Here is a 23,453-nt window from a genome sequence, read left to right as displayed (position 1 = left end):
TACATTAAAGTTATGAGACACAAAGACAGACAGACACGCGCAGAGAGAGAGATGGCTTAGCGAAGTGGCTTATCATCTCAGGGACAGACCCAGCAGGCGCCGTGGGTTGACTGCTGTGCCAGGCTAGGTGCAGGAGGAGGTCACGGGACAGACCCAGCAGATGCCGTGCTGTGCCAGGCTAGGTGCAGGAGGAGGTCACGGGACAGACCCAGCAGGTGACACGGGTTGACTGCTGTGCCAGGCTAGGTGCAGGAGGAGGGGGTCATGGGACAGATCCTGTGGGTGCCATGGGTTGACTGCTGTGCCAGGCTAGGTGCAGGAGGAGGGGGTCATGGGACAGATCCTGCAGGTGCCATGGGTTGACTGCTGTGCCAGGCTAGGTGCAGGAAGTCACGGGACAGACCCTGCAGGTGCCGTGGGTTGACTGCTGTGCCAGGCTAGGTGCATGAGGAGGTCACGGAGCAGACCCAGCAGGTGCCATGGGTTGACTGCTGTGCTAAGCTAGGTGCATGGGTCTGTGTGGTGAGTCTATGGATCTCTGTGTAGTGAGTCTATGGGTCTCTGTGTAGTGAGGCTATGGATCTCTGTGTGGTGAGTCTATGGGTCTGTGTGAAGTCTTGGGTCTCTGTGAGTATATGGGATTCTGTATGAGTCTATGGGTCTCTGTGTGAGTATATGGGATTCTGTATGAGTCTATGGGTCTCTGTGTGAGTATATGTGACTCTGTATGATGAGTCTATGAGTCTCTGTGTGGTGATCCTATGAATCTCTGTGACGAGTCTATGGGTCTGTGTAGTGAGTCTATGGGTCTGTGTGGTGAGTCGATGGATCTCTGTATGATGAGTCTATGGGTCTCTGTGTGGTGAGTCGATGGATCTCTGTATGATGAGTCTATGGGTCTCTGTGTGGTCAGTCTATGGGTCTCTGTGTGAGTATATGGGATTGTGTGGTGAGTCTATGAGTCTCTGTGTGGTGAGTCTATGGATCTCTGTGTGATGAGTCTGTGGGTCTCTGTGTGGTGAGTCTGTGGGTTTGTGTGGTGAGTCTATGGGTCTCTGTGTAGTGAGTCTATGGGTCTCTGTGTGATGAGTCTATGGGTCTCTGTATGAGTCTGTGGGTCTCTGTGTGATGAGTCTGTGGGTCTCTGTGTGGTGAGTCTGTGGGTCTCTTGTGTGGTGAGTCTATGGGTCTCTGTGTAGTGATTCTATGGATCTGTGTGATGAGTCTATGGATCTGTGTGTGATGAGTCTGTGGGTCTCTGTGTGATGAGTCTGTCGGTCTCTATGTGATGAGTCTGTGGGTCTCTGTGTGATGAGTCTGTGGGTCTCTATGTGATGAGTCTGTGGGTCTGTGTGATGAGTCTATGGGTCTGTGTGATGAGTCTATGGGTCTCTGTGTGGTGAGTCTATGAATCTGTGTGTGATGAGCCTATGGGTCTCTGTGTGATGAGTCTGTGGGTCTCCGTGTGATGAGTCTGTGGGTCTGTGTGGTGAGTCTGTGGGTCTCTGTGTGGTGAGTCTATGGGTCTCTGTGTGATGAGTCTATGGGTCTCTGTATGATGAGTCTGTGGGTCTCTGTGTGGTGAATCTGTGGGTCTCTGTGTGATGAGTCTGTGGGTCTCTGTGTGGTGAGTCTGTGGGTCTCTGTGTAGTGAGTCTATGGGTCTCTGTGTGATGAATCTATGGGTCTCTTGTGTGGTGAGTCTATGGGTCTCTGTGTAGTGATTCTATGGATCTGTGTGATGAGTCTGGATCTGTGTGTGATGAGTCTGTGGGTCTCTGTGTGATGAGTCTGTCGGTCTCTATGTGATGAGTCTGTGGGTCTCTGTGTGATGAGTCTGTGGGTCTCTATGTGATGAGTCTGTGGGTCTCTGTGTGATGAGTCTATGGGTCTGTGTGATGAGTCTATGGGTCTCTGTGTGGTGAGTCTATGAATCTGTGTGTGATGAGTCTATGGGTCTCTGTGTGATGAGTCTGTGGGTCTCCGTGTGATGAGTCTGTGGGTCTGTGTGGTGAGTCTGTGGGTCTCTGTGTGGTGAGTCTGTGGGTCTCTGTGTGGCGAGTCTGTGGGTCTCTGTGTGGCGAGTCTGTGGGTCTCTGTGTAGTGAGTCTATGGGTCTCTGTGTGATGAGTCTATGGGTCTCTGTATGAGTCTGTGGGTCTCTGTGTGATGAGTCTGTGGGTCTCTGTGTGGTGAGTCTGTGGGTCTCTGTGTAGTGAGTCTGTGGGTCTCTGTGTGATGAATCTATGGGTCTCTTGTGTGGTGAGTCTATGGGTCTGTGTAGTGATTCTATGGATCTGTGTGATGAGTCTATGGATCTGTGTGTGATGAGTCTGTGGGTCTCTGTGTGGTGAGTCTGTGGGTCTCTGTGTGGTGAGTCTATGGGTCTCTGTGTGGTGAGTCTGTGGGTCTCTGTGTGATGAGTCTGTGGGTCTCTATGTGATGAGTCTGTGGGTCTCTGTGTGATGAGTCTGTGGGTCTCTGTGTGATGAGTCTATGGGTCTCTGTGTGATGAGTCTATGGGTCTCTGTGTGATGAATCTATGGGTCTCTTGTGTGGTGAGTCTATGGGTCTCTGTGTAGTGATTCTATGGATCTGTGTGATGAGTCTATGGATCTGTGTGTGATGAGTCTGTGGGTCTCTGTGTGATGAGTCTGTCGGTCTCTATGTGATGAGTCTGTGGGTCTCTGTGTGATGAGTCTGTGGGTCTCTATGTGATGAGTCTGTGGGTCTCTGTGTGATGAGTCTATGGGTCTGTGTGATGAGTCTATGGGTCTCTGTGTGGTGAGTCTATGAATCTGTGTGTGATGAGTCTATGGGTCTCTGTGTGATGAGTCTGTGGGTCTCCGTGTGATGAGTCTGTGGGTCTGTGTGGTGAGTCTGTGGGTCTCTGTGTGGTGAGTCTGTGGGTCTCTGTGTGGCGAGTCTGTGGGTCTCTGTGTGGCGAGTCTGTGGGTCTCTGTGTAGTGAGTCTATGGGTCTCTGTGTGATGAGTCTATGGGTCTCTGTATGAGTCTGTGGGTCTCTGTGTGATGAGTCTGTGGGTCTCTGTGTGGTGAGTCTGTGGGTCTCTGTGTAGTGAGTCTGTGGGTCTCTGTGTGATGAATCTATGGGTCTCTTGTGTGGTGAGTCTATGGGTCTGTGTAGTGATTCTATGGATCTGTGTGATGAGTCTATGGATCTGTGTGTGATGAGTCTGTGGGTCTCTGTGTGGTGAGTCTGTGGGTCTCTGTGTGGTGAGTCTATGGGTCTCTGTGTGGTGAGTCTGTGGGTCTCTGTGTGATGAGTCTGTGGGTCTCTATGTGGTGAGTCTGTGGGTCTCTGTGTGATGAGTCTGTGGGTCTCTGTGTGATGAGTCTATGGGTCTCTGTGTGATGAGTCTATGGGTCTCTGTGTGGTGAGACTATGAATCTGTGTGTGATGAGTCTATGGGTCTCTGTGTGATGAGTCTGTGGGTCTCTGTGATGAGTCTGTGGGTCTGTGTGGTGAGTCTGTGGGTCTCTGTGTGGCGAGTCTGTGGGTCTCTGTGTGATGAGTCTGTGGGTCTCTGGGTGGTGAGTCTGTGGGTCTCTGTGTGATGAGTCTGTGGGTCTTGAACGGATTGTTTTCTCGCTTACCCCTTATGACGTTTCAAAGGTTGCGATTAGCCCAAGATGGCGCTTCACTTCTGCCGGATTTTGAGAGCGGACGGGGCTTGGTCCGAGTCCTTGCTTGCATTCAATAAAAGTCCACAAAGTGGTCGGGAAAACTACGGCGGAGTATCTCTTCGTGTTCGGCGTTGCGTGGCGTTTTTTTTACGTTTGAAATGAAGGTTTAGTGCGTGGTGTCCCGTCATGGCACGTTCTTGTCGGTGTCAAAGTGTACATCAGCCGCACCCAGTTTACACAACAAAGGCTCATTCCTAACAGCGTGCTTCAGCCGCACCGAACCTCACAACAATAATATTCAGGGCCTACCTTGGCTCCTCCCACCCTCAACCAGTATATATACAAGTACTGTGTTCTTGGAATTTCTCTCACTTGATACAGCTGTCGTGCTGTGACGGTTCCACCTGAAGACGGAAGCGATTTTAATTTTATTTTACCAATTAAAATTTTTTACCTACCTGGTGACTTTACCGAAAAAACCTAAGAATCTGTAACGACGGCTTGGCGCACTTCTCTTGAGACGGCACTTCACTGCAGACGCGGCGACTTGGCATCGGGCGGAGATCCCCGCCGCGGGAGACTCGCGGCTCCCGTGGCGGGGATCTCCCCCTCGTACGGCAGCACGTGGCCCCCTTCGCAATCGTGCGACAAATCAAATCCGCCATTTTTTTTGTCGCAAAATATAATTGACGTTTATTTTGCGCCCATTTTATTCCCTCACAAAATTTGTGCGCAGTGACGGGGTTTGCCACCTGTCACTGCGCACACTGCTCACCACGCCCCCCGACAGACCTGTTCCTCTTCACCTGAGGACGGCTGCTTGCGTTGTGGCCGAAATTCGTGAGAATTAATTAATGTTTTATTTTTATTATTTTATTACTTCCATTCTACGTGACGACTTTACTGAAAGAACCAAGAAAAACCTGTTGACTGTGGGGGTTAACTAGAGGTGCGGGTGCGTCATACAACGGCCGAACCCACAAGGGGCACGTTAACTGGGGCAAGGCTCAAGGTGGGGATTCACTGGGAAGCTCCTGGAACCAGCGAGAGAGTTCCAGAGGTGGGCGTGGCCACGCTGGGCGAATATAAGGGAGAGGCAAGTGGGGGTTTGGGGCTGTCGTGGTGGTCTCGGGTCAAGGCTGTCGTCGCTGTCATCACTGCCGTCTCTTCGTCGTCGTCGTCGTCGCACAGCCAGCCAGCTATAGAGTTGTACGTCGCCGGTGTGGCTGTACAGGTGGCAAAGCTCTACGTGGCCCGGCGTGTATGTTACTCCGTGAGCCTGTCCGGAGCGTGTCGAGAAATCAAGTTAGCCGAGACAACCACGACACCACACGCCGTACAATAACAGCCACGTAGGGCGACACACCCACCTGCACGGCAGGCTTTCGTCTGAATTCACATAGCCAGGCCTTGCCAGCACGCCGGCTCTGGCTAAATGTCCTCACGGAATGCTTTTCCCCGGTCGCCCGAGGGGCCGGTTGATTTCAATTTTCGGTTGACTTGGACCCAGCGGCTTGACATTCAACTTCTCCTGCATCGTCCTCCTTCCCCAGCTCGTGGCTGGGCAGCCCCAGCCGGGCGCGCAGAACCGCGCCGTGCAGCGCCGCCGCCGCCGCCGAACCCTCCTCCAGCTGCGGCTCGCGGTGGGGAGGGAGGGAGGGAAATCCGGTGAGCTGCGAAGCTCTTTGCAGAAGGGCGGCGGTGCGGGTCGTCACAAAGTTACGACGACAAAACAAAGCGGAGCGATCCATCCTCCGTGAGGTGTCACGTGCGACCGGGCTATGGTGCGTGCGTGTGTGTGCGTGTGTGTGCGCGTGTGTGTGTATGTGTGTGTGCGTGTGTGTGTGTGTGCGTGTGTGCGTGTGGTGTGTGCGTGTGTGTGCGTGCGTGTGCGTGTGTGCGTGCGTGTGTGCGTGCGTGTGTGCGTGTGTGTGTGCGTGTGTGTGCATGTGCGTGTGTGTGAGTGCGTGCGTGTGCGTGCGTGTGTCTGTGTGTGTCTGTTGTGGGAGTGGTGGGTGTAGTGGTTAGCGCTACGCTGCGCTATGAACCCGGCGACCCGAGTTCGATTCCCGCTCACGGCCAACACCAGTGACAATTATTTGAACTGGTCCCGGGCCTCCCCTAGGTCGACTCAGCCTCAAATGAGTACCTGGTGCGGTGTGTAAACATCACCACTAGGGAGACAAAAGCGGTCGGGCGTGGTGCTGGCCACCCACCCGCTCGTGTACCGTTCCGGCCTTCATAGGTGCTCGCTAACAGCACTTGCCCCTACCGTCTGTTACAGGCTACACGGGGGATCTTTGTCTTTTTGTGTGTGTGCGGGTGTGTGCGTGTGTGTGCGCGTGTGTGTGCGTGTGTGTGTGTGCGTGTGTGTGTGTGTGTCTGTGCGTGTGTGTGCGCGTGTGTGTGTGCGTGTGTGCGTGTGTGTGCGCGCGTGTGTGTGTGTCTATGTGTGTGCGTGCGTGTGGGGAGCGGTAGTGTAGCGGTTAGCGTGCTGCGCTATGAACCTGGAGACCCGGGATCGATTCCCGCTCACGGCCAACACCAGTGACGATTATCTGAACCGGTCCTGGGCCTCCCCTAGGTCGACTCAGCCTCAAATGAGTACCTGGTGCGGTGTGTAGTAAACATCGCCACTGGGAAAGTGTGTGTGCGCGTGTAGTAGGGGGCACAGGTGGTGCATCAGCCAGTCATCTCGGTCATCTCAGTCAGTCGACCCGTGGCACCTGCTGGGTCTGCCCTGTGACCTCCTGCCAGCGGGCGTTCGACACTTCACGTGGCCTCAAGGTGCACTTGGCCTGGCACAAGCGTCGTGGTGACGTCACCGCCACTTAGTGGCGAATGGCCAGGATTGGTATTGGCACCGGGTGAAAATGTGTGTTTGCGTGTGTGAACATGAGTGTGCAGTCCTGGGCATCCCCTAGGTCGACTCAGCCTGAAATGAGTAACTGGTGCGGTGTGTTAACATCGCCACTGGGGAGACAAAGGCGGTCGGGCGTGGTGCTGGCCACCCACCCCCTCGTGTGCCGTTCCGGCCTTTACAGGTGCTCGCTAACAGCACTTGCCCCTACAGTCTGTTAAGGCTACACGGGGGTTCTTTGTCAACGCTGGCCGAATGACTCACGAGCGGACTGCCTCGGGAACGAATTGTGTCCGTGGTGCAACAGAAACATCGAGACGAGGTCGTACCTTCATCCGGATCCGTCCAACTCCAAGCTCCGAGTGCGTGTCCCACGTGACGGAGAAGCAATGGCGGACGTGTCCGTAGCACTTGATGTCCGCCAGCTTGATGGTCACCGCCGTGGCATCTGCTGCCACACAAGGAAGCGGCACTCTGCACATCGCCCACAGACCCCCCCACAACCTGCAGCCTGTACCCCCCTCTGCGGGTCTCTGTGGGTCTCTGTGGGTCTCTGCGGGTCTCTTTGGGTCGATGGGACTCTCCGAGTCACCGTTTGTCACTCATTTAGCGTAGGCTACGGGTAGGGAATCAAAACCCGCTTGCGACCTCTGCTGCCGCCGCCACCTGCCTGCGAGTGGCCCCGTCGCGGGGCTCGCGAAGCGCAGGCTCCCGGCGTGGACGTAGACGCGGCAGGGCCCCGCACGCACCTCCGCCGCCCCGCGGCGGCTCCACAGCCGCCCTTCCCACGCGGCCAGCGGCGGCCCGGCCCCGCCGCCCGCCGCCGGCAGGAGGTGAGCCCGCAGGGCCCCCAGCCAGGCCCGTCTCTGGGCCTCGTCGTCGGCGGCCAGGGCGAGGTACCCCGCGTCGGCGAAGACCGCCAGGCCGTACGGGGCCCGCGCGTCCGAGCGCTCCACCGCCGCCCCTAGCCCGCCGAGGGGCAGGACGCGGGGCGGCGGGCGGAGGAGCAGGCGGGCGAGGCGGGCGAGGCGGGCGAGGCGGGCCGGGCAGGTCGGGGTGGGGGAGCGGGAGGAGGCGGGGGGTGGGGGCGCCCCGCCCCCCCAGGCCAGGCAGCTCTCCCGGGGGCTGCGGTAGCACTGGAGGAGGGGGGCTACGGTCCCGTCGCCCCCACGCAGCACGAAGAAGCGGCGGTGGCCACTTGGCCGCTCGGTGAGGAAGCCGCTGAACAGCACGGAGCTCCAGCGGAGCCACGGAGCTCCAGCCGGCGGTGGCGGTGGTGATAGTGGTGGTGATGGTGGTGGTGGTGATGGTGGTGATAGTGGTGATAGTGGTGGTGGTGTTAGTGGTGGTGGTGATAGTGGTGGTGGTGATGGTGGTGATGGTGGCGGTGGTGATAGTGGCGGTGGTGGTGATAGTGGTGATAGTGGTGATAGTGGTGATGGTGTTAGTGGTGGTGGTGACAGTGGTGGTGGTCGTGGTGTTAATGGTGGTAATGGTGACAGTGGTGGTGGTAGTGGTGGTGTGGGCGATGGCGGTGGTGATGGTGGTAGTGGTGGTGATGGCGATAGTGGTCGTGGTCGTGGTGGTGGTAGTGTGGGTGATGGCGGTGGTGATTGTGGTAATGGTGGTGATAGTGTGGTTGATGACAGTGTTGATGGTGATAGTGGTGGTAAAGGTGGTGGTGATGGTGGTGATAGTGTGGGTGATGGCGGTGTTGATGATGGTGATAATGGTGGTGGTGATGGTAGTGTGGGTGATGGTGATTGCAGTGATGGATGTATGTTGCAACCACGTTCGCATTCTATAGTGCCCACCATGACAAGCGGAGGTGCATGGGGTGGTGATGTAGTGACGCTGGTTATTTTGCTCAAGTGGTGATGGTGGTAATGATGATGGTGATGGTGGTGACGGTGGTGTGGTGACGACGGTGTGGTGATGGTGGCCGTTTTGGTATCGGTGTGGTAATGGCGTAGAGAGATCGCGACGGTGCGATGATTGTGAGTGTGCTGATGGTGGTATGGAGATGGTGGCGTGGTGATGGTGACGGTGGCGTGGTGATGGTGATGCGGTAATGGTGATGACGGTGTAATGATGGTGTGGTGATGGTGGTGATGGTGGTGGTGATAGTGGTGATGGTGGTGGAGTGCTGGTAGTAGCGACATTGCGTGAGTGTGTGTGAGTTTACGTGTGTGGGTGGGTATGTGTAAGTGTGTGAGTGTGAGTGCGAGTGTGGGTGGGTGTGAGTGCGTGTGAGTGTGTGCGTGGGTGTGTGTGAGTGTGTGTGAGTTTGCGTGTGTGGGTGGGTATGTGTGAGTGCGTGTGTGTGAGTGTGGGTGGGTGTGTGAGTGCGTGTGAGTGTGTATGCGTGAGTGTGCGTGTGTGAGTGCGTGTGTGAGTGTGTGTGTGGGTGTGTGTGAGTGTGTGTGCGTGTGTGGGTGTGTGTGGGTGCGTGCGTGTGAGTATGTGTGTGTGTGTGTCAGTGTGTGTGTGTCAATGTGTATGTGTCAACGTGTGTGTGTCAATGTGTTTGTGTCAATGTGTGTGTGTCAGTGTGTGTGTGTCAATGTGTGTGTGTCAATGTGTGTGTGTCAGTGTGCGTGTGTCAATGTGCGTGTGTCAGTGTGTGTGTGTCAGTGTGTGTGTGTCAGTGTGTGTGTGTGTCAGTGTGTGTGTGTCAATGTGTGTGTGTCAGTGTGTGTGTGTCAGTGTGTGTGTGTCAATGTGTGTGTGTCAGTGTGTGTGTGTCAGTGTGTGTGTGTCAGTGTGTGTGTGTCAATGTGTGTGTGTCAGTGTGTGTGTCAATGTGTGTGTGTCAGTGTGTGTGTGTCAATGTGTGTGAGTCAATGTGTGTGTGTCAATGTGTGTGTGTCAGTGTGTGTGTTGTTGCCTCTTCCACTACTGAATTGTCCTGCACACCAGACGATGTAGTTAACATCCTGGGGAGAGAGACTCCAAACTCCAAACACAGCAGCAGCAGCAGCGTCGTCAGGGTCGGGATCGAACCACCACCACAACAACAACCACCACCACAACAACCACCACTACCACCACCACAACAAACACCACCACCACTACAACCACCACCACAACCACCACTACAACCACCACCACCACAACAACCACCACCACTACAACAACCACCACCACTACAACCACCACTACCACCACAACAACCACCACCACTACAACCACCACAACAACCACCACAACAACCACCACTACAACCACCACTACCACAACCACCACAACAACCACCACCACCGCAACCACTACAACAACCACCACTACCACCACCACAACAACCACCACTACCACCACTACCACCACAACAACCACCACTACAACCACCACTACAACCACCACCACCACCACAACAACCATCACTACCACCACCACAACCACCACTACAACCACCACTGCAACCACCACCACAACAACCACCACAACCACAACAACCACCACAACCACTACAACCACCACCACAACCACTACAACCACCACTACAACCACCACAACAACCACCACTACAACCACCACTACAACCACCACTACAACCACCACAACCACAACAACCACCACTACAACCACCACTACAACCACCACCACAACAACCACCACTACAACCACCACAACAACCACCACTACCACCACCACTACAACCACCACTACCACCACAACTACAACAACCACCACAACAACAACCACAACAACAACCACCACAAGAACCACTACAACCACCACCACAACCACCACCACTACAACCACCACTACAACCACCACCACTACAACCACCACTACAACCACCACTACAACCACCACCACTACAACCACCACAACAACAACCTCCAACCTGGGTGCCGCCATCTTGAACTTGGCGATGGTCTCCGGGTTATGACGTCACCGGGAATCGTTTGTTCGATTCTCATCGATTATAATCGAATCTCATCGATTATAATCGTTGGTTTGCGCGTCTCTCTCTGCTAATCGATTCCCATCGATTATAATCATCGTTTTGCGTGTCTCCCTCTCTCTGATGATCGATTATCATCGATTACATTATCCGTTCCGATGGCTCCATGTGGCTATGAGATGTTGACCACCTCGCCTGGTCTACAGGAGGCCGTGGGTTCGATCTCTCTCTCATCATCACGGTGGCTATGAGATGTTGACCACCTCGCCTGGTCTACAGGGGGTCGTGGGTTCGATCTCTCTCTCATCATCACGGTGGCTATGAGATGTTGACCACCTCGCCTGGTCTACAGGAGGTCGTGGGTTCGATCTCCCATCATCATCACGGTGGCTATGAGATGTTGACTACCTCGCCTGGTCTACAGGAGGTCGTGGGTTCGATCTCTCTCTCATCATCATCACGGTGGCTATGAGATGTTGACCACCTCGCCTGGTCTACAGGAGGTCGTGGGTTCGATCTCTCCCATCATCATCACGGTGGCTATGAGATGTTGACCACCTCGCCTGGTCTACAGGAGGTCGTGGGTTCGATCTCTCATCATCACGGTGGCTATGAGATGTTGACCACCTCGCCTGGTCTACAGGAGGTCGTGGGTTCGATCTCTCATCATCATCACGGTGGCTATGAGATGTTGACCACCTCGCCTGGTCTACAGGAGGTCGTGGGTTCGATCTCTCTCTCATCATCATCACGGTGGCTATGAGATGTTGACTACCTCGCCTGGTATACAGGAGGTCGTGGGTTCGATCTCTCTCATCATCATCATCACGGTGGTGAGTGATGGTGGTGAGTGATGGTGGTGAGGGTGGTGGTGGTGAGTGATGGTGGTGAGGGTGGTGGTGGTGAGTGATGGTGGTGAGTGATGGTGGTGGTGGTGAGGCCACCTCCATCACTACCATCACCACCACCTCCACTATTACCACCACCACTGTAACGTCCACCAACACCACGACCTCTACTTCCAACATCACCACCTCCATCATCACCACCATCAACACCACCATCACCACCACCATCACCACCTCCATCATCACCACCATCACCACCACCATCACCACCACCATCATCACCACCATCACCACCACCATCACCACCACCATCACCACCACCATCATCACCATCATCACCACCATCACCACCATCATCACCACCATCATCACCATGATCACCACCACCATCACCACCACCATCACCACCACCATCATCACCACCATCATCACCATCATCACCACCATCACCACCATCATCACCACCATCATCACCATGATCACCACCACCATCACCACCACCATCACCACCACCATCATCACCACCATCACCACCACCATCACCACCACCATCACCACCACCATCATCACCATCACCACCACCATCACCACCACCATCATCACCATCATCACCACCATCACCACCATCATCACCACCATCATCACCATGATCACCACCACCATCACCACTGCAACTCAGTTTGTACAAACTGAAATGTCGTGATTTTTATTTTATTTTACTTTTATTAATTTAAATCTTTTAACTACGTGGCTTTACCGAAAGAAAAACAACCTAAGAGTGTGTGTGTGTGTGATATCAGCAAATTCCATTGGCCAACATCTAATTAGTTTTATTTGAAGGCCACAACATTGTTGACGAACGTGCTGAGTGTTTTGTCTTCATGAGACGCGTTGTTGTGTGTGACCACCGCGTGTGCACACAATGCACGAGCTGGCAGCATGAGCGCTCGGCGTGGAGCGGTGGCGCAGTTGTTAGCGCACACAACCAGAATGTTTATACTGGAGGAATCCGATGAGCGATAAAGCTCTTTTAGACAGATGTCCAGTCGGGGCAGGTCAGAACGTGCCAACAACAAACGACACAGAGACACAATAGGAGTCCTAAGTAGAGGAAAGGTAATCGAATCACTTACAAAATGTACACAAACTAAACTTAACTATTTTCTAGTTTAGTTTACAGCACTCCGCTGCAAATCCAGCAACTTGAGTTTCAATTCCCGGCCACTGCTGACATCAGCGGTGAGTCACATCTGAACCACATCGTGGTTGCCTTTCACCGCATCCCCGCGGTGACCAGCGTGGTGAAGTATGGTCAAACAATGCCCACGGCGAGGGGGAGGCATTCATCCAGCAGCAGGGCATGAACACAGCGCTCCTCCGTACGTTGTGTGTCTATAGTTATACGAATCAGAATATTTATTTTAAATTTGAGAAATCCAATTATCTACGAAGCTCTATTTTTTTCAGAAGTTCGGAAGTTTCACTGGACGAGGAAAGCCCGGACCAGCTGACAAGCCCTCCTTTTCAAGGGCGACACGGCCGGCATACAACATCAAAGCACTCCACAATTACAGATTATTATTATTTTAAAAAAATGTTTTATTAGAAAAGTGCTCCTGTTATACACTTTGACACGGGGGGCGGTGGGGGGAAATATCCTTTATCCGCTGGGAAATAAAAAAAATAAGCCATGGAAATTCATGGCAACACAAAAAAATAAAAGTGAGAATCGGAGCGGCTGCGGTTGGGAGATGTTGGTGTGGACCCAGCGCCCTCGGAGGATCAGAGGGATGTGCGAGTAACGAAGCAAAAAACAAGTCTCCGCGGGAGAGAGGCAGTTCTGTTGCCTAACTCCGTCGCGTACTTGCGGATTCTGTGGCGTACAAACGCGCTCGATCTGGGGGTTTACCCCCCTCCCCCACCCCTTGCAGATGACAATGGGATCTCGGCTGGTTAACAAAACTAACAAAAAAACGGAGACGGGGAACGACTCGAATTGAATTGGTTACAAGGTCCGCTCCTTCTCTCTGCCGCCAATACACGTGGCCGTGAACTAAATTCAATTAGTTTGTACCGAATGACTTCAAACTGCGCTTCCTGTAACATTGTGCACGAGCGGAATTGTCTTTAGTGAACACAACACGCCGTGTTCATTACCACGATGACGGGCACGCACCACGAACGAAGCCATTACAAAACTACGACAATAAAACACAAACCCTGTGCTCTATGGCTCCGATTCGGCATCTCAGAAATCAAATAATTACACTGGTCAACAAAAAACAACATGTTTTTCTGGCCTGGACTTTTGCAGCTGTTCTAGACTAATTTCAGGGTGCTGATTCCAAATCTGATCTCAGATTTGCTCCATCACATCTCATTTTTATGCTATCGGCATACCCCATTTTTATTGATTTTACCCGAAATTAACTCTGTCACTTATGATTGCAAGTGGTTGCGAGTCAGTGACTGCTTTAGTGTTAAAATATGGTGCTGTATGTTTAGGATAGTGTGTTTAGAATATCATTTTATGTAGATATCCACATTTATTTAATATGTTTCTTCCGCAGTTTTTATTGAAAATGCAATATTTGATATTTCAAAAACCTGATGTGATAGACAAAAACTGATGCCAGATTTGGAATCAGCACCCTGAAATTAGTATAGAACAGCTGCAAAAGTCCAAATTACATTAAAACCCTTGGAATACCTCGTGCCAGACAAAGTGTGTTGACCAGCGTGATCGCAGTTGGTATTTGTCGCCACCGCTCTCATTGCGCGAGTCTGACACGCGCACGCGGGTTCAGTCAGCGGTGGTTCCGCTGTTTGGGGCGATGCTGCTGTGTGGTTTTTACTTATCGTGCGATTGTTAACGTTGCCAGTACAGCACGATGTTGTTTAAACGGAGGACCCGGGAGAAACATCCACGCGACCGCGGGGAGAAGGAGAGGCACGCGAACTGCAAATACGCAGCAGCAGGCGTCAGGGTCGGGATCGAACCCACGGCCTCCTGCACACGTGGCGAGGGAGTTAACGTCTCATAGCCACTGCTGGATCAGTGGCGAGGAAACCTCCCACAACCCCCTCCCACTACACGCCACCCCCACCGCGGCCCTTCTAATCAACTGAAATTGTGCCGCTTGTTTGGCGCTGAGGATTTGCTGCAACCTTTTGATGGCTGGAAGGTCAATGATCAACCAAACCGATTTCCCCGTCCTATAAACTTGCAACGGCGTTCTGGCCGAGTGCCCCGGTGGGAGGGGAGGGGAGGAGAGGGGGGTTAATGACTCAAGCCCCCGGGACCGATGGGAGCCTGGGTTCGAATCTGAGTATCAACCACCCGTGAGTAAAGCAAGTTCTCAGGTGTAAGAGGGTTTATAACCTCAACCCAGTCACCAATGATTGTCTAACATGAATACATAAATACAGGGTGAACGTTTTAGCCCCCGCGGTAAACAGTGCCTGGACCAAAATCGATAGATACTCAGGGAGAACACTCAAATTCCACATCACAGCTGTATCTGCAATCCACTTGTTGCACTGCCTCAGGTAGCCGGTGTGTCGTACACGTGTAATAACAACGCTGAGTCCAACTGCTCTTTCTCACGAGGGTGCTCGCCGCTTCATCGGCTTCTTTTTTTAAATCCTTTATATTAAGTTCACTTGCTTGCTTGCTTACGACCGTGCAAATCTGTCGGTCGTTTTTTACCCCACTTCCCGTGATCCAATCGAGCTGACATTTTGCACACAGACTCGTTGTGCGAGACAATTAATTTTCGTGAAATTTTTTTCCCAAAATTTTACACTGTTTAGGGAAAACAAATTAAATATTTAATTACCAATTGCTTAATACTGACAATCATCTGACCCATAGGTGGCAGCCATCTCAAGCCAGAGGACGAGAGGACTCTAGCTGCCACGCATATAAAGGATTTATAGTGAAAAACTTTGTTTTTACGGGTTATACTTATTTCATCTTAAGATTTGTTTAAGACAATTAAATGTGGGCGTCCGTCATACAAGCGGGAGAAAAGTGGAGCACCCGAAGTAAAACCCACGCTCGTTAATGGTAGCGACACCCCCTGCCCCCCCCCCCCCCCCCGTCCGTTACAGACGGTAACAGACGGAGGAGGTCAGTCCATTGGCTGTACCGCCTTTCTCACGACGAGCCAAGGAAGCGCGACTTCCTCCTCCTCGACGCCCGCGTTGAAGGGAGATTCGCAGCGTTTGTTCAGTGACCCACCAACCCTCGCCGCTTGCCTGCCGCAGCGCTCGCTAAACAGGCAGCAGCAGCGTGGCCACCAACGCCACTTGCCGGGCTTTGATCACAGCATGGGACACCGGCCACAAACGCGAATTTTCGCTCGACCTTTTTAGATATGTCGATGGAAGTGTGTGTTATTATTCTTTTTGTGTTGCTGTTGTTGTTGTCGCCCATTTGTTCGCGGACTTTGATGGCTGACGGTCAAGAATCGTGACAGAAGGGAGCAAGCGGCACGTGGCCACGGCAATCTGGTGAGTGAGTAGGTGAGTGAGTAGGTGAGCGAGTGAGTAGATGAGTAGGTGAGCGAGTAGATGAGTGAATAGGTGAGTGAGTAGGTGAGTGAATAGGTGAGTGGGTTGGTGAGTGAATAGGTTAGTGAGTAGGTGAGTGATTGAGTAGGTGAGTGGGCTAGTAGGATAGTGAGTGGGTGAGTGAGTAGGTGAGCGAGTAGGTGAGTGGGTGAGTAGTTGAGTGATAGGTGAGTGAGTAGGTGAGTGAGTGGGTAAGTAGGTGAGTGGGTGAGTAGGTAGGTGAGTAGGTGAGTGAGCGAGTGGGTGAGTATGTGAGTGACTGAGTGGGTGAGTAGGTAGGTGAGTAGGTGACTGAGTGGGTGAGTGAGTGAGCGAGTGGGTGAGTGAGCGAGTGGGTATGTGAGTGACCGAGTGGGTGAGTAGGTGAGTGAGTGGGTGAGTGGGTGAGTGAGTGACTGAGTGGGTGCTGCTGCCGCTTTCACTCCCTCTCCCCCCTCCTGTCCTCTCTCCCTGCCTCTGCCACTCTCCTCCTCGTCTTCTTGGTGTCTTTACGATCACAACGTAACAAAATGCTCGGTGTGTTCGGCAAATTGATTTCGTTCATCGTGTCGTTTTTTTTTTGTCTTTTTTCAATGCTCCGTCTTACCTAATTCCTCCTCACTCTACACAACTCCACGTGTCGCTATTTTTTCTCTTTTTTTCCTCGCCCCCCTCTTTTTTTTTAGGGCTTCCGCTCATTTTATTAATGTACTTGTTAGTGTTTCACAGAAGGAATAAACATTTTCATTTACTTCAACGTCTTGTTGTTGTTGTTGTGTTCACGGCGTGCTGCCCAGTCGCGTGGGCTGTTGCTGCTTCTTGTGCAGCTGCTGCTTCTGCTGCTGCTGCTTCTTGTGGAGCTGCTGCAGCTGCTTGTGCAGCTGCTGCAGCTGCTTCTGCTGCTGCTGCTTCTTGTGCAGCTGCTGCTTCTTGTGCAGCAGCTGCGGCTGTGCGCAGTAGCGCTCCAGCACGAGCAGCGAGCAGGCGCGCAGGCAGCACGCTTCTGTGATGCCGCCTAGCTGCTGCCGCTGCCGCTGCACGCCAGCTGGTGGTGCCGCGTAGAAGCCTCGCCCGTTGCATACAAACGCCAAGGCGTCGACCAGCTGGCTCCCGCACAGAGTCAAGGCCGCGCTTTGGTGGTGGAGTAGTACGCACAGCGCCAGCGGCGCCAGCAGCCACAGCCGCTGGGGACGCGGGTGGCGGGAGGCCATGACTCTGTGCGGCAGGAGGCCCATGCTGCTGCTGCTGCTGCCGCCCCCGCGGGTTGTTGTTGTCGCGGTGACGGTGGCAACTGCGAAGCGCGCGCGTCGCTCTCTCGGGGGGGGGGGAGAGTGGGGGGAGTGGTGGGGGGAGAGTGGGGGGAGAGTGGTGGGGGGAGAGTGGGGGGGGAAGGGAGAGGGGGGGAGTGGTGGGGGGAGGTGGGGGGATTGGTGGGGGCGCGAGTAGGGGGGGTGAATGTGGGGGGGAGAGTAGGGGGGGGGAGGGGAGAGTGGGGGGAAGTGGTGGGGGGAGGAGAGTGGGGTGAGAGTGGGGGGGAGAGAGTGAGGGGAGAGTTGGGGGGTGGTGGGGGTGAGAGTTGGGGGGGAGTGGTGTGGGGAGGGTAGGGGGGGGAGTGGTGGGGGAGAGTAGTGGGGGACGAGTGGGGGGGAGATGTGGTTGGGAGAGTGGGGGGAGTGGTGGGGGGAGAGTGGGGGGGGAGAGTGGGGGGAGTTGGTGGGGGGAGAGTGGGGGGAGAGTGGGGGGGGGGAGAGTGGGGGGAAAGTGGTGGGGGGAGAGGGGGGGAAGTTTGGGGGGGAGGGGGAGAGTGGGGGGAGAAGTGGTGGGGGGGAGAGTGGGGGGGGGAGAGTTGGGGGAGTGGTGGGGGGAGAGTGGGGGGAGAGTGGGGGGGAGACGTGGGGGGAGAGCTGGGGGGGAGAGTGGGGGAGTGGTGGGGGGAGGAGTGGGGGGGGGGAGTGGGGGAGTTGGTGGTGGTAGAGAGTGTGGGGAGTGGTTGGGGGAGAGTGGGGGGGGGAGAGTGGTGGGAAGTGGTGGGGGGAGAGTGGGGGGAGTGGTGGGGGGGAGTGGGGGGGGGGGGGGAGGTGGGGGGAAGTGGTGGGGGGATGCGTGGGGGGAGTGGTGGGGGAGCGTAGGGGGGGGGGAGTGGGGGGAGTGGTGGGGGAGAGTGGGGGGAGTGGTGGGGGGAGAGTGAGGGGGGGGGAGAGTGGGGGGGGGAGAGTGGAGAGTGGGGGGAGAGTGGGGGGCGTGGTGGGGGGAGGAGTGGGGGGGGGAGAGGGGGGGAGTGGTGGGGGGAGAGTGGGGGGAGTGGTGGGGGGAGAGTGGGGGGGGGGAGAGTGGGGGGAGTGGTGGGGGGAGAGTGGGGGGAGTGGTGGGGGGAGAGTGGGGGGGGGGAGGAGTGGGGGGAGTGGTGGGGGGAGAGGGGGGGGGGAGTGGGGGGGGGAGAGGGAGGGGGAGTGGGGGGGGAGAGTGGGGGGAGTGGTGGGGGGGAGAGTGGGGGGGGGGGGAGGTGGGGGAGTGGTGGGGGGAGAGTGGGGGGAGTGGTGGGGGGAGAGTGGGGGGGGGGGAGAGTGGGGGGAGTGGGGGGGGAGAGTGGGGGGAGTGGTGGGGGGGAGAGTGGGGGGGGGAGTGGGGGGGGGAGGGGGGGGAGAGTGGGGGGAGTGGTGGGGGGGAGAGGGGGGTGGGGGGGGGGGGGGGGAGAGGTGAGGGGGGGGGAGAGTGGGGGGAGTGGGGGGGGAGAGTGGGGGGAGGTGGGGGGGGGGGTGGGGGGGAGTGGGGGGGGGGGAAGTGGGGGGAGTGGTGGGGGGAGAGTGGGGGGAGTGGTGGGGGGGAGAGTGGGGGGGGGAGAGGTGGGGGGAGTGGTGGGGGGAGAGTGGGGGGAGTGGTGGGGGGAGAGTGGGGGGGGGGAGAGTGGGGGGGGGAGAGTGGGGGAGGGAGAGTGGGGGGAGTGGGGGGGGGAGAGTGGGGGGAGTGGTGGGGGGAGAGTGGGGGGAGTGGTGGGGGGAGAGTGGGGGGGGAGAGTGGGGGAGTGGTGGGGGGAGAGTGGGGGGGGGGAGAGTGGGGGGAGTGGTGGGGGGAGAGTGGGGGGAGTGGTGGGGGGAGAGTGGGGGGGGGGAGAGTGGGGGGAAGTGGTGGGGGGAGAGTGGGGGGAGTGGTGGGGGGAGAGTGGGGGGGGGGGAGAGTGGGGGGAGTGGTGGGGGGAGAGTGGGGGGAGTGGTGGGGGGAGAGTGGGGGGGGGAGAGTGGGGGGAAGTGGTGGGGGGAGAGTGGGGGGAGTGGTGGGGGGAGAGTGGGGGGGGGAGAGTGGGGGATGGTGGGGGAGAGTAGTGGGGGGAGTGGTGGGAGGGAGATGGGGGGAGAGTAGGGGGGATGGTGGGAGGAGTGGGGGGAGTGGTGGGGGGGAGAGTGGGGGGGGGGAGAGTGGGGGGAAGTGGTGGGGGCGAGAGTGGGGGAGTGGTGGGGCGAGTAGGGGGGAGAGTGGGGGGCGTGGTGGGGGGAGAGTGGGGGGGGCAAGAGTGGGGGAAGTGGTGGGGGAGAGTGGGGGAGGGGTGGTGGGGAGGAAGAGTGGGGGGGGGAGAGTGGGGGAAGTGGTGGGGCGCGTGCGGGGGATGGTGGGGGAGAGTGGTGGGGGGAAGAGTGGGGGGAGGGGTGGGGGCGAGTGGGAGGGAAGTGGTGGGGGAGAGTGGGGGGGGACGTGGGGAGGAGTGGTGGGGGGGAGAGGTGGCGTGGAGTGGTGGGGGAGCAGTAGCGGGGGGGAAGTGGGGGAGTGGTGGGGGGGGGGAGAGGTGGGGGGTAGTGGTGGGGGGGAGAGTGGGGGGAGTGGTGGGGAGAGGGGCGGGACAGGAATGAGTGGGGGGTAGGTGGGGGGGAGAGTGGGGGGAGTGGGGGGGAGAGTGGGGGGGGGGGGAGAGTGGGGGGGAGAGTGGGGGGAAGTGGTGGGGGGAGAGTGGGGGGAGTGGTGGGGGGAGAGTAGGGGGGGGGAGAGTGGGGGGAGTGGTGGGGGGAGAGGGGGGGAGTGGTGGGGGGAGAGTGGGGGGGGGGGAGATGGGGGAAGTGGTGGGGGAGAGTGGGGGGAGAGTGGGGGGGGGGGAGAGTGGGGGGAGAGTGGGGGGAGAGTGGGGTGAGTGGTGGGGGGAGAGTGGGGGGAGTGGTGGGGGGAGAGTGGGGGGAGTGGGTGAGTGGAGATTGTATGATCTCCCCCTGTTCTGCAGAGTGAGTGAGTGTAGTTTGTATGATCTCCCCCTGTCCTACAGAGTGAGTGAGTGTAGTTTGTATGATCTCCCCCTGTTCTGCAGAGTGAGTGAGTGGAGTTTGTATGATCTCCCCCTGTTCTACAGAGTGAGTGAGTGGAGTTTGTATGATCTCCCCCTGTTCTGCAGAGTGAGTGAGTGGAGTTTGTATGATCTCCCCCTGTTCTGCAGAGTGAGTGAGTGTAGTTTGTATGATCTCCCCCTGTTCTGCAGAGTGAGTGAGTGGAGTTTGTATGATCTCCCCCTGTTCTGCAGAGTGAGTGAGTGGAGTTTGTATGATCTCCCCCTGTCCTACAGAGTGAGTGAGTGGAGTTTGTGTGATCTCCCCCTGTTCTGCAGAGTGAGTGAGTGGAGTTTGTATGATCTCCCCCTGTCCTACAGAGTGAGTGAGTGGAGTTTGTATGATCTCCCCCTGTTCTGCAGAGTGAGTGAGTGGAGTTTGTATGATCTCCCCCTGTTCTGCAGAGTGAGTGAGTGAGTGGAGTTTGTATGATCTCCCCCTGTTCTGCAGAGTGAGTGAGTGTAGTTTGTATGATCTCCCCCTGTTCTGCAGAGTGAGTGAGTGGAGTTTGTATGATCTCCCCCTGTTCTGCAGAGTGAGTGAGTGGAGTTTGTATGATCTCCCCTTGTTCTACAGAGTGAGTGAGTGGAGTTTGTATGATCTCCCCCTGTCCTACAGAGTGAGTGAGTGGAGTTTGTATGATCTCCCCCTGTTCTACAGAGTGAGTGAGTGTAGTTTGTATGATCTCCCCCTGTTCTGCAGAGTGAGTGAGTGGAGTTTGTATGATCTCCCCCTGTTCTGCAGAGTGAGTGAGTGGAGTTTGTATGATCTCCCCTTGTTCTACAGAGTGAGTGAGTGGAGTTTGTATGATCTCCCCCTGTCCTACAGAGTGAGTGAGTGGAGTTTGTATGATCTCCCCTTGTTCTACAGAGTGAGTGAGTGGAGTTTGTATGATCTCCCCCTGTTCTGCAGAGTGAGTGAGTGGAGTTTGTATGATCTCCCCTTGTTCTACAGAGTGAGTGAGTGGAGTTTGTATGATCTCCCCCTGTCCTACAGAGTGAGTGAGTGGAGTTTGTATGATCTCCCCCTGTTCTACAGAGTGAGTGAGTGGAGTTTGTGTGATCTCCCCCTGTTCTGCAGAGTGAGTGAGTGGAGTTTGTATGATCTCCCCCTGTTCTGCAGAGTGAGTGAGTGAGTGGAGTTTGTATGATCTCCCCCTGTCCTACAGAGTGAGTGAGTGGAGTTTGTATGATCTCCCCCTATTCTACAGAGTGAGTGAGTGGAGTTGGTATGATCTCCCCCTGTTCTGCAGAGTGAGTGAGTGAGTGGAGTTTGTATGATCTCCCCCTGTCCTACAGAGTGAGTGGAGTTTGTGTGATCTACCCCTGTTCTACAGAGTGAGTGAGTGTAGTTTGTATGATCTACCCCTGTTCTACAGAGTGAGTGAGTGGAGTTTGTATGATCTCCCCCTGTGAGCCGAAACACACTCACAGGCAAAAAGAGTCACAGACATACACAGAAACCCACAGACACCTACACACACACAGAGACACACACACAGAGACACACACACACAGAGACATGGTCTCCGGAGGAGCTCACCGATGGGACTTTGCCCAGATATTTCAAGGATTTGTGAGCTCCTCACACAATCCAACCTGGTTAAACCCAGGATGGATCGTAGGCAGGCCAGCCTAAATGTTTCCAACCGGAGAGACACACACACACAGAGACACACACACACAGACACAAACACAAAGACACACACACAGAGAGAGGCACACACAGAGACACACACAGATACACACAGAGACACACACACACAGAGAGACACACATACACAGAGACACACACAGACACACACAGAGACACACACACACAGAGACACAGAGACACACATAGAGACACACACACACAGAAACACACACACACAGAGACACACACAGATACACACAGAGACACACAGAGAGAGACACACACACAGAGACACAGAGACACACACACACATATACAGAGAGACACACACACATACACAGAGAGACACACACACAGAGACACACACACACACACAGAGAAACACACACAGAGACGTAGGCATATGCACAATCTCGTGACACTCACTCTCCCTCAAGGGCACGACCTCAAGCGCGACCCAGGGTGAGGACAGCGGTGGTGAGGACGAGACGGAGAATCTCACGCGGAGGAGATAGCGGCCACCGGCATCGTCCAGCGCTGAAGAGACGTCGCAGCACGTGTCTTTGGTGGCAGCACAGACGGTCTGCCAGAGGGCGCGTCTGAAGCTGCGCAGACAGAGACACAGGGAGCAGTGGTGAGGGTGGTGAGGAGAGAGTGGGTGAGTGGGTTGGTGGGTGGGTGGGTTGGTGAGTGAGTGAGTGGGTTGGTGGGTGAGTGGGTTGGTGGGTGAGTGAGTGGGTTGGTGAGTGAGTGAATTAATGAGTGAGTGGCTGAGTGAGTGGCTGAGTGAGTGGCTGAGTGAGTGAGTGGCTGAGTGAGTGAGTGGGTTGGTAGGTGAGTGGGTTGGTGGGTGAGTGAGTGGCTGAGTGAGTGAGTGGGTTGGTGAGTGAGTGGGTTGGTGAGTGTGGTGAGTGGGTTAGTGGGTGGGTGAGTGGGTTGGTGAGTAAGTGGGTCGGTGAGTGAGTGGGTGAGTGAGTGGGTGAGTGGGTTGGTGGGTGAGTGGGTTCGTGAGTGGGTTGACGAGTGAGTGAATTAATGGGTGAGTGCCTGAGTGAGTGGCTGAGTGAGTGAGTGGCTGAGTGAGTGGGTTGGCGGGTGAGTGAGTGGGTTGGTTGGTGAGTGGGTTGGTGAGTGAGTGGGTTGGTTGGTGAGCGAGTGGGTTGGTGAGTGAGTGACTTAATGGGTGAGTGGCTGAGTGAGTGAGTGAGCATCTCACAGTTTGCTCTGAACTCTGTAGGTGACATTCAGGAACGTTGAGTTGGTGGTGGTGGTGGAGTTGATGCTTGAAGGGTCAACAGGTGGGGGTCTCTCTCCTCCACCCCCCACAGGAGCCACTTCAACGGGGTCCCAGCAAAGCGTCGCCAGGAGGTCTTGAGACTCCAAACGCACATTCAGTAGATACGGCGCAACTGGGCAGATGGGAAAACAACACTCACACACAGTGCGCTAACCACTGCACCACCACTCACACAGTGCGCTAACCACTGCACCACCACTCCCCCCACACACACACAGTGCGCTAACCACTGCACCACCACTCACTCACACACAGTGCGCTAACCAGTGCACCACCACTCCCCACACACACAGTGCGCTAACCACTGCACACCACTCCCACACACACAGTGCGCTAACCACTGCACCACCACTCCCCACACACACACAGTGCGCTAACCACTGCACACCACACCCACA

General features: G+C 55.7%; 1 long non-coding RNA gene across 1 annotated transcript; it reads right to left on the bottom strand.

The window, feature by feature from the left end:
- Positions 1 to 4,440: 4,440 nt before the first annotated feature.
- Positions 4,441 to 6,949, bottom strand: LOC133362020 (uncharacterized). Its single transcript, XR_009757447.1, has 3 exons — positions 6,837 to 6,949; positions 5,018 to 5,278; positions 4,441 to 4,926 (listed from the first exon to the last, which is right to left on the bottom strand). It is a non-coding gene; the product is annotated as an uncharacterized LOC133362020 (long non-coding RNA).
- Between the last annotated feature and the right edge of the window lie 16,504 nt (positions 6,950 to 23,453).

This window comes from Lethenteron reissneri, unplaced genomic scaffold (assembly GCF_015708825.2).
Source record: "Lethenteron reissneri isolate LAM-NWPU_2019-01 unplaced genomic scaffold, ASM1570882v1 scaffold_1330, whole genome shotgun sequence".
NCBI lineage: Eukaryota > Metazoa > Chordata > Hyperoartia > Petromyzontiformes > Petromyzontidae > Lethenteron > Lethenteron reissneri.
This window is presented reverse-complemented; position numbering and strand designations above follow the sequence as displayed.